Raw genomic sequence first — 14,957 nt, forward strand, 5'->3', positions numbered from 1 at the left:
ATAAAAAATAAATCAAATAAAATAAGTGGAATTAAAATGTTGTGTTTCGCATTTTTAATAAAAAAATGTAATAAATAAAAAGTATTTTTGCTAATTATTTTGCTAATCACAAAAATGATTAAAAGTGCACATATTTTTTATGTAAAAAAAAACCAAAACTTTTTATAATTTTTTTTCACGTGCAATGGTTTCCATAGTAACAGCAGTCGGACGCTAAACTTACAATAAAAAAAAAAAGTGTTTAATCAGCGTAATGTGATACATTTCTTTTCATACAGATGTTTATTAAACATTAATAGAAGGAGTCTCCAGTGTCAGTCAGAGGTACCTTCGTCTACGTTTGTCGAGATCTTCAAGTGGGTGGAGTTTACGCTTTCGGTTACGTTTGTCTATAAGAAAAAAGAGAGAGAGAGGTCTGTGAGGAAATCTCAGGGAGTTTTTCTTTGTCACAATCGCCATTGGCTTTTTTATTAGGGACAAATGTACAATTATTAGGAACAAGTTGTACATTCTTTACACGCTATACAAATAAAATTGAATAGATTTTCTATAGCTGCTATAGCATAAGTGCAAACTAGAGCACGTGGACTAAAAGTGCAGCTCACTCTTTCACTTGTGGTATAAGAGGAAATTAGATGCCTCAAAATGAACTTTGTTTCCTGTTGTAATATTTCTGCACTTGAAAAAGAAAAAGTGATTCTGTTTGGTTCCGTGTAGGTTTTTTGTTTAAAAAGTGAAATAAATGTTAATTTCACTATTTTTAAAAACTTTTTTGGGGCTCAAAATGTAAAAGAAATGTGCCTCGTTAATAGTTCCTTTCTCTAATTTTGTGACTTTGACTTAAATCTTAAAAAGCCATCAGAACAGAATCCATCATGGCTTCATCCAACATTCTGGCTTCACTCTGACAAGTTCATATAGATCACTACCTTTACATTTATGACATTTGGCAGATGCCCTTATCCATAGCAACTTACATTTCTCTCATTCATTCATACAACTGAGCAGCTATGGGGTTAAGGGCCTTGCTCAGGGGCCCAAGAGTGGCAGCTTAGTGTGGCTGGAATTTAAACTTCGAAACCTTTAGATTCCCAGATGCCCCATCCTGCCCCGCCCCCTCCTGCACCATGTTCTACTAGATTGTCTGCGATCTCTGAATATGTTGTTCTAATTTGTATCATAGTATTTATCAATTGTGTAAAAGGTTCCACAGTGGACTTTTCATTCTGACGAAAGAGCGTCAACGAAATTCCCTTCGACTTCAAGGTTTGAATTGGATGTTAGATTGGATGTTAGATTTGAACTATGGTGCTTGTTGTTTAGCTTTGGTTGTTATTGTAAGAGATTAATGAGGACTAGACTTTTTCTGATTAAACAAAAAGAAAAGAAATAAATAAATAATTTTCTCTTCAAAACAATTATGATTCATTTTCTCTTTTTTTCCCGCTCAATTCGAATACAATTAAAAAAGGAACAAAGGCGCCGTAATTCACATTCAGTTTTTTAATTGCGAATAAAACAACAAATGAACATAGACGTATTAGAGGAGAGCAAGATGGCCGCCTTTATAACGCTCAGGCATTTAGACTGCAGGAAGGGAAAAAAAGAGGCAAAAATTTCCTTAAACAAAGGTCAGATAGAAAAAAAATTACCTTATTAAGATATTGTTACTTTACTCATGAAATCCTAAATCCATTTTATTGTGTACAGAATTAAATATTCTGCCATTCGGCCATTTTGCTGTGTAAAAATTTGTAAACAGGTTCTCTTGTGACAAGGTGCATTTTTATCTGGAATTTAAAAATGAGGAAAAACTAAGGCTCTGGTGGGTTTATATTCACTCTGACACGTTATGGTTTCCATAGTAACAGCTCGTTCGGTAAAAAAATCGGTGGTGAAGCTTTCGGTATGGATGAAGAGATGTTTATGTCACATTGTAGGGGTCTCCAGTGCCACCGCTTTGTACTGTAACAGTCAAGTGAGGCAAGTGGTGTATAATCCAAAACGAGAAATGAGTTTGATGAACGAGGGAAAAAACAAGGATGGGTGGTTACTGTTCTTCTTCTTGTTGTTTTTCACTTTCCTGGATTTTTCCAGGCCTGAGAAGGTTATAAAGGTTTCCTCAGAGGCAAAACAAGACCCAAAATACAGTCACATGACCAGAAAGAAAACACAATCATTCTTCCAGTCTGCTAAAGTTGATAAGGATGAACAAAAAAATAACAATAAAAAGTTGAATTCTGATGTGGTGTGAAAGTCGTGCAGGGTTTTTCCTCATCGGTGTCAGAATGCGAGTGCAGTCGCGGAGGATCGATGTGAACGGCGAGTCTCACTCTCCCCTCCCTAATCACCTGCGAGAAGCGTGCGCTGATTGTCAATTTAAAGCTATTATTTGTTTGATGAGGCCCCCTGACATGACTCTTCGTTCCAGGACAATCAAAGGGCCGGATGGCAGGGGCCACCCCGGTGAAAGAGCCGTCTGTATGATTGGGGCGACTGGGAGACTAACGGACCCCATGCTGAGCGAGGAGCGGCCGGACCCTCGCCCAATTCCCGCAATGACAACGAGGCCCAATTTAGAGCCGCCTAACGCGTGAATCTTGTTCCCTCGGGTCACGCTGTGAATGTTAACCTGCTCTGTGCTCACTCTTTCCTTCGCTCCGGGACAGGGGTTTATTATACAGCTCTCTTTCTCTCTGCCCATCGGGATATAGAACAAGCCTGAATCTATAGGAAGGCTATTGTAGTTATGGTGATTTAGCATGCTAGCCCTAAACGCCTATAAAATGCTACTTTGGTTGAGGAGTAGCGTAACAGTGAGTTAGCATGTAATTCAGCTCTAAATAACCCCCCGAGCGCACTTTTAACCTGCATAAATTACAGGAATGTGATGTGGAGTGGAATTGATTACAGGCATTTCTGCAGCACATTTCAGAGCAAAGTGGCGTTTTTGTTTCAAATAAAACCCACCCACGCATGAGCACGGCTCCTCGTTCTTCTTTCCTTAAAGAAAGCAGCAGATCTCCCACACACGTCCAACCTATGGAAAGCAGATCTTCATGGAGCTGGCTTTGTGCACAGGGGCATTGTCATGCTGGAACAGATTTGGGTCTTCTAGATCAAGCGAAGGCAAACTTTGATGCTACTGTGTCCATAGATGTCCTACATAAGCCTGCCTATAACACGCTTTGGGATCGTGGTGTTGATCATCACTGGTTGATTAAATGCTAATTTAGCTTGCCATGAAATTCTGTGTGTGTGTGTGTGTGTGTGTGTGTGTGTGTGTGTGTACAGCACACTTGACTGACTCTACTGATGTGTGTAAAGTGTTATGAAGCATTGAAATACTGTATTTGGTATCTCCTCTGTGTGTGCGTGTGTGTGTGTGTGTGTGTGTGTGTGTGTGTGTGTGTGTTTATCTTGTCTTCACTGGCACACTTGGCTTCATCTCTAAGCCCCTTTAAGCTAAGTGCACACACACACACACACACACACACACACACACACACACACACACCACACACACACAGTGTCTGACATGCCTTACACACACACTTTCTTTTGGATGGCATTTCTAAACTTTCATCATTTCAAACTCTTTACACCACAATGCTGTCAAATCCTGCATTCTGATTGGTCACATGGTGTTGATTCATTTCCAAGAACAGCAGCATTTTTTGATTAACAACATCATGATCAGGTAAAGGGGCGTTGTTTTTTTTAAAGGAATGGACACCTGACTTTTACAGCCATGTGAGGTTCTTTTACAAACTGTTCCACAAAGTTGGAGGCACACAGTTGTACAGGACGTCTTTGAATGCTGTTTTTCCCTCCACTTGAACTAGGAGACCCAAATATGTTCCAGCATGACAATGCCCCTGTGCACAAAACCAGCTCATGAAGTTCTGCTTTACAGGAGATAGAAGTGTATGGAAAATCCCCTGCTGTAGAACTCTGGCCCTTCCCAGAATCTTCCTAGAAGAGTGAAGGATCTTATTAGGGTCAGGTGTTCACAAGCTTTTGTCCTCATGGTGCAGCTATAAGATAATCCTACCTGTTAGCGACAGCAACTTATTAAAGACACGGGGTTGAGTAAATTTTATTTTATTGCATATATGGAGTTTAGATTTTTCTCCAGCAGATACTAAAAAGTGAAATGTGGGTTCCGTAGTGCCGTATAGAAGGATAGGAGATGTTTATTGACAGTAAAGAGCCAGTGTGTGGAGCTCAGTGGAGTGTAAAAAGACGCCATTTTAATCTCACAATGTTGCAACTTTAAATACGTCGGACCCCAGGAGAAGAAACGAGGCCGTTATCGGCGTGTCTGTCAGCACGAGCTGCACATGCAGGTACAGACACAAGATGAATCCCTGACTCAGCAGCTCTATCTGTGCTCCGTCTGTAAATATGGGCCATGTGTGTGTGTGTGTGTGTGTGTGTGTGTGTGTGTGTGTGTGTGTGTGTGTGTTTAATCTAAAATCTGCACAGAGTACAGAACACTTCTCTCATGTGGCTGTTTGTGGGTCCTTTAATATTGTTATTTTTTATTGTTGAAAAAATCCATTTATATTCATTACTATTCAAATGAGGAGGCGGAGCCTCAAGTGTTTGTTTTTGTGTTGATTGTGTGAAATATCAGAAAATGTATAATTCCATGAATAGGTGTGTTGAAATGAATTTCATCGATGCACTTGGTATGTCTGAAGAGTGAAGGAGAAAGTGTTGAAATGTTGGAGAGAAACGATTACTTTTATGGCACGCCAAAACAAAAAAAAAAGAAAGAACGAATGAAAAAAAAAGGCAGCAGCGGGATCAGAAGCTGCTGCTCGGGACTCAGGCTGAGGCATGTCGTCGACTCCGAAAACTATTTTGACAGATGGCGGTTGGTGATAAACGAGGTAAATATTTCCTCATAGTTCATAGACGCTTGCTGTGTTTGTGGAACCGGAGGAAAAGAGCTTACCGTTGTTACGTCTCGATGCGGCCTGTATAGGCAAAGCCGTGTCCGTGTAGGACGTCTGTCTGTGTGTCTGTTCATACACGTGAGATTCAAATTCGTACTCTGACACAGGAGTCATCATAGAGTCATCGCAATAAACCCTACTTTAAAGGAAAAGCTGGTCGTGCCTCCTCAAATCCCACACACGTATTACAATCCCAAAGGCCAGAATTCCAAAGTGCTTTGAGGTGCATGAGTTTCATCAGCAGGAGATCACACTGGGTTCCTCCTCTTTTGGACAAGAACATGAATTTAATGCAGCATTTATTTTCATTCCTTATTTTTTAGATAATTTGTGTAAATCTTACAACGTTTCTGCAATATTTTGTTTTGTTTTTCATTCCAGAACCCAGGAACGCTGAGAACTAGTTGCTGCAAGTTTGAGAAACCCAGAAAATCCATTATTACATGTTTAAGAAACCCATTATTACAGGTTATAGAAACCCAAAGAAGCAAGAGGACCCATTATTTTAGGTCTGAGAAATCCAGAAAACCCATTGCTTTCTGGATCCCAAAGAACCCAGAAAATCGATTAATACACGTTCAAGGAACTCAGAGAACCCAAAATTACAGGTCTAAAGAACCCCAAGAGAATGGAAAATTATAACAGGTTAGAAGAACCGAGAGTACCCATTATTACAGGTCTGAGAAACCCAAGGAACCCAGAGAACCCATTAATACAGGTTAGATGACCCCAAAGAATCAAAAGAACACATTATTACAGCTCTGATGAAACCAAAGAAAACGGAGAATCCATTATTACAGGTTAGAAGAATTTAGAGAACCCATTATTACATGTGTGTGTGTGTGTGTGTGTGTGTGTGTGTGTGTGTGTGTGTGTATTAAAAGCTGATTTGCTCTCATATCTGGTACTTCATGAAAAGAAACCATGCTGCAGATTGCTTTCAGTGATGTCTGCAGTTGCTGATCTTCAGAGGATCCTCACTGAGTGATGTGTGAATCTAAAGCTGAAGACGTTTGAAGTGGCTGTCAATCAAAACTTCTCCACCGTCTACGTCTACAAGAGCTTTGAATTCTGGCACATCGCAGAGACGTTCTGGCAACAAGAAAAATTGTCTGCTCAACTTTGTCCTTGTGCCAGGTCTGTGTGTGTGTGTGTGTGTGTGTGTGTGTGTGTGTGTGTGTGTGCTGTACATATACTCCATTTGGTCTGAGACGTTGCATGTCTCTTTAGCTGGTGTCAATGAGGAATCAAAGACTGTCGAAAACACGAGTATGTACACATCTGCACTACTTTGATTCCATCAAAACAAAATTCAAACCAATTTCTTCTGAAACTGTAATAACTGATCCTATATATCAGTAAAAAATTCAAGTTTGGTTATGAATGGACTGTCGGCTGTAAGTTCTTAGCATCAATTTAATTTCTTTTACAAACAGTGAAACACTACAGAAGTTCTAAGTTGCCAAACATTACAATGTCTTTTTCTTTTTTTGTTTTCTCGTGATCTCGACATAACAAACATTGTTTCCTCGTGGTCAATACTTAATTTTTCTATACCCACGTTCTGTGTTTATTTCTCTGTCCATGATGCTGCCACTAGAACATGCTCTTGTGCTGAATACACAGAAAAACTCATTCAGGATCATAAGAAAACAAGTAAGGAAATATCGATAATGCATGGCCTCTTAGAACCTGTGTAAAAACACAAACATTTTATACATACACTAATAAATGCCTTGAAACCTGTGAGCTTTGCTTATTTATATAAGGACTACTGTAAAACACCCCATGTTTTGTTTTATTTTTTAAAAGAATCATTTGTTTGAGGGTGGTGTGATCAAGCATGGTTTCTATTCCTAATCTGATGTTTTCTGATGATAGTGAACAATGATAGTGTTTTATTGCTCTAAAACCAACCAATCAGGGATTAATAGTAAATTTCATCCGGTTGCTGTTGTTAAACATCCATGAAAATAGTTAAAATTTTTTTAGCAGCTAGAAATATACATTGGTTCTATCATCAGCATTTATAGTCTTTGATCACTAATTTGCATATGAGACGTGATTGGAGGACAGCGAGGTTGTTTTATTAAAAATAGATTTTGTTTAAAATGCCTATTAGTAAAAAAAAAATAAATACATCAAAAGTTTCGCCAACGTTAAAAAACATGAAAAAGTGACTCAAGAAAGTGTAAACGAATTTCGCTTTGTCTTGCGATGCCGCAGGACAAAGCGTTTGTTTTCTTAGGAATTTACACCGTTATGGTGAAGCGTCCCTGCTAACAAAGCGGAGACTCGCTAGTTAGCGTGATATCTATTTTGACATCATTTGCATTTCGCAGTCAAAAGAACATAAAGAGCAGTGAAGCTCTAAAGATGAGGGTAAATTGCGTCTTTCGCGTCCGTCTGGCCGACATTAAAACGGTCTGGCACTTCAGAGCTCAACATCACAAAAGCCTCGACCTCTCAAACCTGAGCCACTTAAAGATTCGAGTATCTTAACCTCTGAAAGGAAAGATGGCAGAGGGCCCGTGTTCTGGGCTTTTGGGGTGTGTCTGGGGCAGTAGTTTAGCAGATGGAAGGGGAGGGGGCTCTCGCATGTCAGATGTCACCAGCGCTGTGTTGTAGAGGTATAACCCCCCGAACCCCCCCTCCCAGCACTGTTTATGTAGGTCTGGTAGGATTTCCTGCTACACGATGAAATAATTAGAGGCCCAGCATGAAGAGCGAGCATCAGGCGGCGAGGCTGGGAGATGGGGGAAGTCTCGTGCATACGCTCCCTTGCTCGGGCTACTCCGATCACTAGAAGATTGGTTTCCTTCATTTGAAGAGGCTTTTATGCCTATCACGGGGTGATGGGAATTTATAAAAATTAACCCTATTCATTCGCTGAGACCGCACAGGGATTCTCTGAAGGGTTTACGAGAGCGAGACGTCACTGCTGTTCGATGACTGAGGTTTTTTTTTCCAGAGATTTGCAGCGATTTGTTTGGAATAAATAACGTGCCATTATACCAGATGCTTATTAAAGCCTAAGATAAGGTGTGTACAAAAGTCGAAAGGTCAATCAAGCCCGGTATAAAGCAGTTTGACGGTTAAATCCTTTGTCATGACGTTCCGTTGCACATTTTAGATTTTGCTACTGCTGGTCATTTTGTAGCTCTCGTTGTTTTTAAGAGCAAAGTAAATCCTTTAAAGAGAAGTTTACTTATTTTACTAATTACTTATTTTGAGCTAAAGCTCACAGCCTTATGTAATGAAAACCAGACATTTCTTCATATTCATACGACTGAGCAGCTACGAGGTTAGGGGCCTTGCTCAGGGGCCCAGGAGTGGCAGCAATTAAAACTAATGATCTTGGATTCGAAGTCCAATGCCCTAACCACTAAGCTACCTTCTATATGTTCTCTCACATTCACTTCATTCGTCTACTATTCTGCAAGCTGTAACGTTTTACGTTTTACTTATAACATAATGGTAGGCCATCAGGGTCAGCAAGGCCTTCTCAGCTGGCCTAAAATCTAAATGTTGTTTGATTGGCTGGTCAGAGAGTGCACTAGTCAAAGCTCACAATCTGTAGCAAACTGCACAAGCTCAAATTTATTCATGTGAATTCATTCAATCCACATTAAATGACAGAGAAGAAAAAATTTATTTGGTCGCAGATACACTTACAAGGACGTTTACAAGACGGACTTTTCAATAAAAGTTGGACATCATGAGGAAACGTTGAATAAAACAGTTCAAAACAGATGCTTCAAGAACGTTTATACTTTTGTGTTTTCTTTCCTTTAGAATTTGCATAAAAACACACAATTTGCCCTCATTTAAACATTTCAGGAAAACCACAACGCACTGAAAAATTGCATGAAAATACAGAAAGAAAATGCACGGCAAACATATGCTCATTTGATGAGGTGAATATCGATGCTTCTGCTGGAGATGATATATTTGGGCGGTGCAGTTGCGGCTACAGTGAAAGGAGACGTGTTGAATTGTGTTCATTGGGTTTCTTGGTTTAGTGATGACATTCATTCTCACTGTATGAGATCCTGTGTGTGATGCAGCGCTCTGTTCTACTGCTCTTCTCTATAATATTGATAGTTTCTATAGACATAGCGTCATAATGATGGTATTAAGAGGTGGATCGGTTCATGAAGGGCACCACTGAAGGCCTCGGGGTGAAATGCACGACCTAACAGTAATATGATGAAACTCTACTGATTTTATTTACGACACCAGAGCAAGAATTGTGACTCATATAGAGTGATGATTAAAGGATACTTACAGTCTGTTGGCCATGAAATGGTCTGGTTTAAAATTCCACAGAATGGAGGTTCCAAAAGATAGAATAGATGAAATTCGACTATTGGATGTTAATACAAAAAAAAAAACTTCATTATAATCAATGACTTGCTTCATTAAATAAAATGATTGTTCATTTATGAAAGAGCTGTTACTATGGAAACCATAGCATATTAGAAAAAGGGGAATAATATATATATATATATATATATATATATATATATATATATATATATATATATATATATATATATATATATATAAAAACCTCTCCAGCTGCACTACTGTCTGAGCTGATGTTAAGGTCAGTTGATCAACACCTTTTAACCAATCAGATTTAAGAATTCCAGTGCTGTCTTAGAGATAAAATAATGTACTGTAATGAACCGTAAGAAAGCAGTTGAATGGGCGTGGATTGGTTGTCCTGCAAGCCAAAAAATAACAACAATTACCTTAATAAAAACTCTCTTACGTCTAGACGTTAATTAGGTATTTGTCTAGATTTAAAAAAGAAATAAGAGTAGTTGATTTTGAGAAAAGTTTGGGACTCTCCCAGAAGTCTCTCGTGTGTGTTGGCAGGTGTGTGTTTCCAGGCGTGGTGATGTCATGTGCTCGGCAGTTCCATACAGCAGCACTGAGGTGAACAGGATTCTGGGACAGGTGTAGACACTTTAGTTTTCCTCTCCCACATTGCACCAGCTGGAACAATTTCGAGAGGATGACTGTCAACACGGCCGCTTCACGCCTGCCTTGGCGTAAAAAGGCGCCTTTTCAGGTCTTTTGGCTCGTGACGTGTTCGCACCTTTCAAAACCGGGGAATGGAGAGGCGAACAAGTATGTGTAAACTTCACTTATCTACATGATTTCGTTCCAATTCACACACACACACACAAACACATACACACAGTGTACAGCCAGACTCCCATTATGACTATGAATGTTTGCTTTGGCATGTTGCAACGTTTTTGTGGCAAATCCGGAGTAGTCTGAGTATTCGCTTTTGCATGGGAGCGATGTAAAAAGTTGTCTCAGTGAGGTGGTGCAGAGGCCTGAAGACGTTTTTTTTTTTTGGTGGGGGGAATTTCAGCTCATTTATTTGTAGTTCAGAAAACTGATATTGCTCACAGATATATGGAGACTTTAGTACAGAGGTCCCCAACCACCAGGTCATGACCCAGAACCAGGCCGTGGTAGAGTTGCTACCGGGTCAGAAATATGTTTTGAGGAAAATATCAATATATATTACACTGTATTATTTGTTGTATATGTTGCTTATTGAGAGTCACTATCCAAATTTACACACAGCGTCATTTCAGAAAACACCATTACTAAGTTTTTGCCTTCAAATGTACTTAAGTATCCAAAGTTATATTATTTATTATGGCTATCATGTTTCTGTTATAATTTCTATCACAAGACTCTTTACTTAATCAACTTAGGTTATGTGAAAAGACTCAAATTAGTTAATGAGACTTTAACGAGTCAAACACTGATTGATATCAATTCAAATTATCATGAGCACAAAACCTTCTTTTTAACTACTTCAACAAAATTACGTAAACGAGGTCACGTGTGTTGTGGTGAGTTCGAGTCTGGAGATTCTTCATTGTTTATTCCTCTCTAAATGTTCTGCTTGTTGAACTGATGATGAACTGTATGTTGGTGATCAGTAGATGCACCATGCGGCGATCAGAACATGTTTTAAACAGAGCGTGCGCTCGATCCTGATTGGTGCCTCGCTGTGTGTTTCACCGGTTACGTTTTTATCCTCATAAATTTAAAAAGGATCGACTGATTTTACAAAATGTAGTTGAGTGAAAAGTCAAATATTTGACTAGTGAAATGAAAGTTAAAGTCTCCCCAAATGGAAATACTTCAGTAAAATACAGACACGCTAAAAATCTACTTAAGTACAATAATAAATTACATTAAATTCATTACTGTCCACCGCTGAACACACATCCAACACAAATACGACTTGTATCTAACATATGGTATGGTCTCTACAGGCAGGTCACATGCTTTAAGTTCCATGTGTGTAATTTGTGGAGATACATCAGTTAAGGAGTCAATAAAACTCCTAACATTGTACAACTAAGCACCTTGCAGACTGAAGTTTCAGGAGTCTGAAACTGTTGAATTATTTTCAATGGAAAAACCATTGTAATACACACACATCCCACCAGCCAGTTGGAGAGAATATTTTCAATCCGAACTTGTCCATGGTGAACAATAGGTTGGCAACCCCTGCTTTAGAGAGCCTGTATGGAAACGTTATGTAATGTAGTTCACCAAAACAAAGGCATGCGCTACACTTTTAGGGGAAAAATACTGCTGGTGCTCAAGATCACACCAATCCTCATCCTTCATAACTTGAGGTTATACTTTGAGAAGGCTTTAAATAAGATGCCATTTTCAGCCTGCAACATTAGCATCGAATATTAACTAAAAAAGCCTCACAGTAATCATGTGAACATTAACTAAACTGATCTAACCTTAGCTATAAGCAAGTTAGCTAGCACAGATAAATATTTATGAATATGGCCTAAAAATGTTTATAGTAATTCTGTAATGTTAGCTCATATTAGCCAGCTAGCTAGCATTATCAGTGAAGATTATGGACATTTTATGAACAACAATCCTGTCAGGTTAGCTAATGTTAGTGAGTTATCCAGCAAGGAGGAATATTTATGAATACAACCTAAATTTTTCCTACTAATCTTGTCATATTAGGTTATATTAGCCAACTAGCTTATATTCATGGTATATTAACTATTATTATCTTTATACCTGACAGACATTTATGAATTTGACTCAGGTAAGCTAACAGCTAGCTCCAAATTATCAGTGAAAGGAAGAAACATTTAGGAGTATAACTTTTACTAAAACCCAAACATCCTGCTATAAAGATTCAACATATGCAAAAAGAAATAAAAAAAAAATCCTGCGAGATTAGCTCATGTTAGCTGGCTGCCAAGTTCCCTCAGTGTGATAGAACAATCGGTGTTGCCCGTTCAAAGAATCAAATACTGAGATTATTATTCCCTGACTCTAATGACTCAAGACTGGACAGATGAAAGGATCTGGAGGTTGCCACTCACATCCAAGACGTTTCCTTTCCTCAGGGCTTTGCACCACTGAGTCCCAAGAGAGAGAGAGAAAAGCAAGCAGAGCAAGCTAGCTCTGTGCAGGAAAGGGTCAAAGATCAGAGCGAGAATCATTAAGGGTTAAGTTAGACGATAACTAAAGTGATATTCAAAGCCCCACGTCTAGACGGCATCCTCTGGTCAAAGAGATTCCCAAAAGTACGCAAAGTCTTCTCAGAGCTCTGTGTGAACTTTTCTTCAGATTGTTGAATTAATAATCTGCTTTACGGATAAAGGTGGTGGAAGCAGTGCAAGCTAGCGACGTCATCTGAGGAAACGTCCGGAAGTGAGGAGTCGTCACTCTTAGGTAAACTTCTCGGCGGCGCCGAAACAAAAGGCCGTGTTAGCATTGAGACTTGGTGAGCTTCCAGGCTGATGTGGGTGTGTTTTTGCTACAACTTCCATGTCAGAATAATCTGTTTCCTGTCACTAGCATGATAGCAGCGGCTCGGTGGCTGCCGCTTTATGAAAAGCTGTCATCGGCTCCATTTCCCTTTCCACAAGGATGTTGATGGGATCTAACGCTGGTGGCCTCTTGACACGCAAAAGCACCCGAATGAAGTCCTCATCTTTCTTCAGGTGGACGAACGCGATGCTTCAGATCTGTAAATCTAATCCTTAAAACCAATTTTATTTAATAAACACATGATAACCTTTTATATAAAAGGGTTCTCCAGAGGTCCCTTATAGGGTTGAGGGCTCTTGACATCTTAAACACTCATCTTCATGAGAGAAATACTCCACATGTAGGGTTCCGCATGAAATCTTTTAGGAGTTTTTACAATAATAAAAAAGAAATCATCACCTTAAATGATTATTTGAAAATAAAATCCATACTTTACCACACAGAAAAAATTAAATTAACCTTAATCTACCTCAGGTTATGATTCTGTAAAATATAAAAAATATGTTAATTGGATTCTGCCTCATAATCTACCTCAGATTATGAGCTTTTTAAAAGATAATCTACATAATGTTCTAATTTCACCAAACGATAATAAACCTCATGTGAAAATCTTAATCTACTTCAAATCATTTCAAAATAATCTTCATTTACCTGATCATCTAACATAGTTTAGGATTTTGTAAAGAGATTTACCTCAGTTTTCAAAATCCTTTAAAAATGTACTTCAAATGATAATTTTAAACTGAGACATAATCTACCTTAGATTATAATAAAGAAGATTTTAAGAGATTTTTTTAATCTGAGGTAGACTTTATCATAATCTACCTCAGATTAAATAATCTACCTTTCTTTTCCTTATCAAAAATCAACCTCACAAGCTGAATAAAGAAATGTACCTCCGAGTATAATAAACATATCAATTTACACTCTGATTAAAACAAGTGCATAATCTACCTCAGATTACAACATTCAATCCGCCTCTTCTGAGTCTACTTTAATAATCTACCTCATCCACCTCAGATTATGATTAATTCGTTTCAAGATTTACCACATTTGTTGTTCAAGAAAACCCAAGCAAATGAAATTGATATAAGGAATTATCAGATGGAGGAATACAATCTGAAAATGACCTAATTTCCGGTTATAAATTAAAAAAACATAAAATGGTTGTAATCTGATTTATTCAGATTATAATTCAATACACATTTAGAATCTACTTCATATGATAATTTAACAATTTTTTTATGTTTTTTCCTATAAAAAATTAAATCGACCTGAACTCAGGCAGGTTCAGATTATAAATGATTATCATAAAAGGTCAAGAGCATCAGATATTTTGAGACCAATTTTCTGAATAATGACGAAATGAAAATTCGTGACTGTAGATGATTGGCGACTGTGTTCCAGCTTTGACGTGGCATAGTTGTGTGAGGAGAATGTAGTTTGCATTTGTTTTTGAGGTTTTTTTGTTCCTTTTCCTCTGGCGTCCAGCTTCAGTGCAGGTTTCAGGAAACATGAGCACAGCGTTCCCCACATCGACCTGTCACAGCGCATTTGCTGGAGCTCTGGAGCTCTGAGACCCCTCACCTCCCAGACCCTCAGTGTTGAGTTACATGACTACAACCACTCCCCCACTTCTAGCTTTCCAAAAACCTTATGAATGAACGATGAACATCTGGGAAAGAAAAAAACCAGAGTGGCTGAGCTTTTCCCACTGCTTTTCACAGGGGCTTTCATCTGGAATTATTGTTTTATCATTAATTATTCTATCTATCTATCTATCTATCTATCTATCTATCTATCTATCTATCTATCTATCTATCTATCTATCTATCTATCTATCTATCTGTCTGTCTGTCTGTCTGTCTGTCTGTCTGTCTGTCTGTCTGTCTGTCTGTCTATCTATCTATCTATCTATCTATCTATCTATCTATCTATCTATTTATTTTTATATGTATTTATTATTGGCCTTGTTGAGGTCAGAGCTCTATAGTAGGCCACTCAAGATCTTCCATCCCATATAGAGCAGACCTTCATAAAGCTGGCTTTGTGCACAGGGGTATTGTCATGCTGGAACAGGTTTGGGTTTCCTATTGCAAGTGAAATAATAATTTCATGCTCCAGCATCCAAAGACC

The 14,957-nt window shown here is 38.5% G+C and overlaps 1 long non-coding RNA gene across 3 annotated transcripts; it reads left to right on the forward strand.

Moving 5' to 3' along the window:
• The first annotated feature begins 4,612 nt into the window (after positions 1–4,612).
• LOC124402665 lies at positions 4,613–6,348 on the forward strand. Of its 3 annotated transcripts, none has more exons than XR_006928768.1 (3): positions 4,613–4,898; positions 5,346–5,764; positions 5,884–6,348. It is a non-coding gene; the product is annotated as an uncharacterized LOC124402665 (long non-coding RNA). The 3 variants fall into 3 exon arrangements; XR_006928767.1 differs by having other exon boundaries at positions 5,898–6,348; XR_006928766.1 differs by having other exon boundaries at positions 5,346–6,348.
• The last annotated feature ends 8,609 nt before the right edge of the window (positions 6,349–14,957 follow it).

This window comes from Silurus meridionalis, chromosome 20 (assembly GCF_014805685.1).
Source record: "Silurus meridionalis isolate SWU-2019-XX chromosome 20, ASM1480568v1, whole genome shotgun sequence".
Lineage (NCBI taxonomy): Eukaryota > Metazoa > Chordata > Actinopteri > Siluriformes > Siluridae > Silurus > Silurus meridionalis.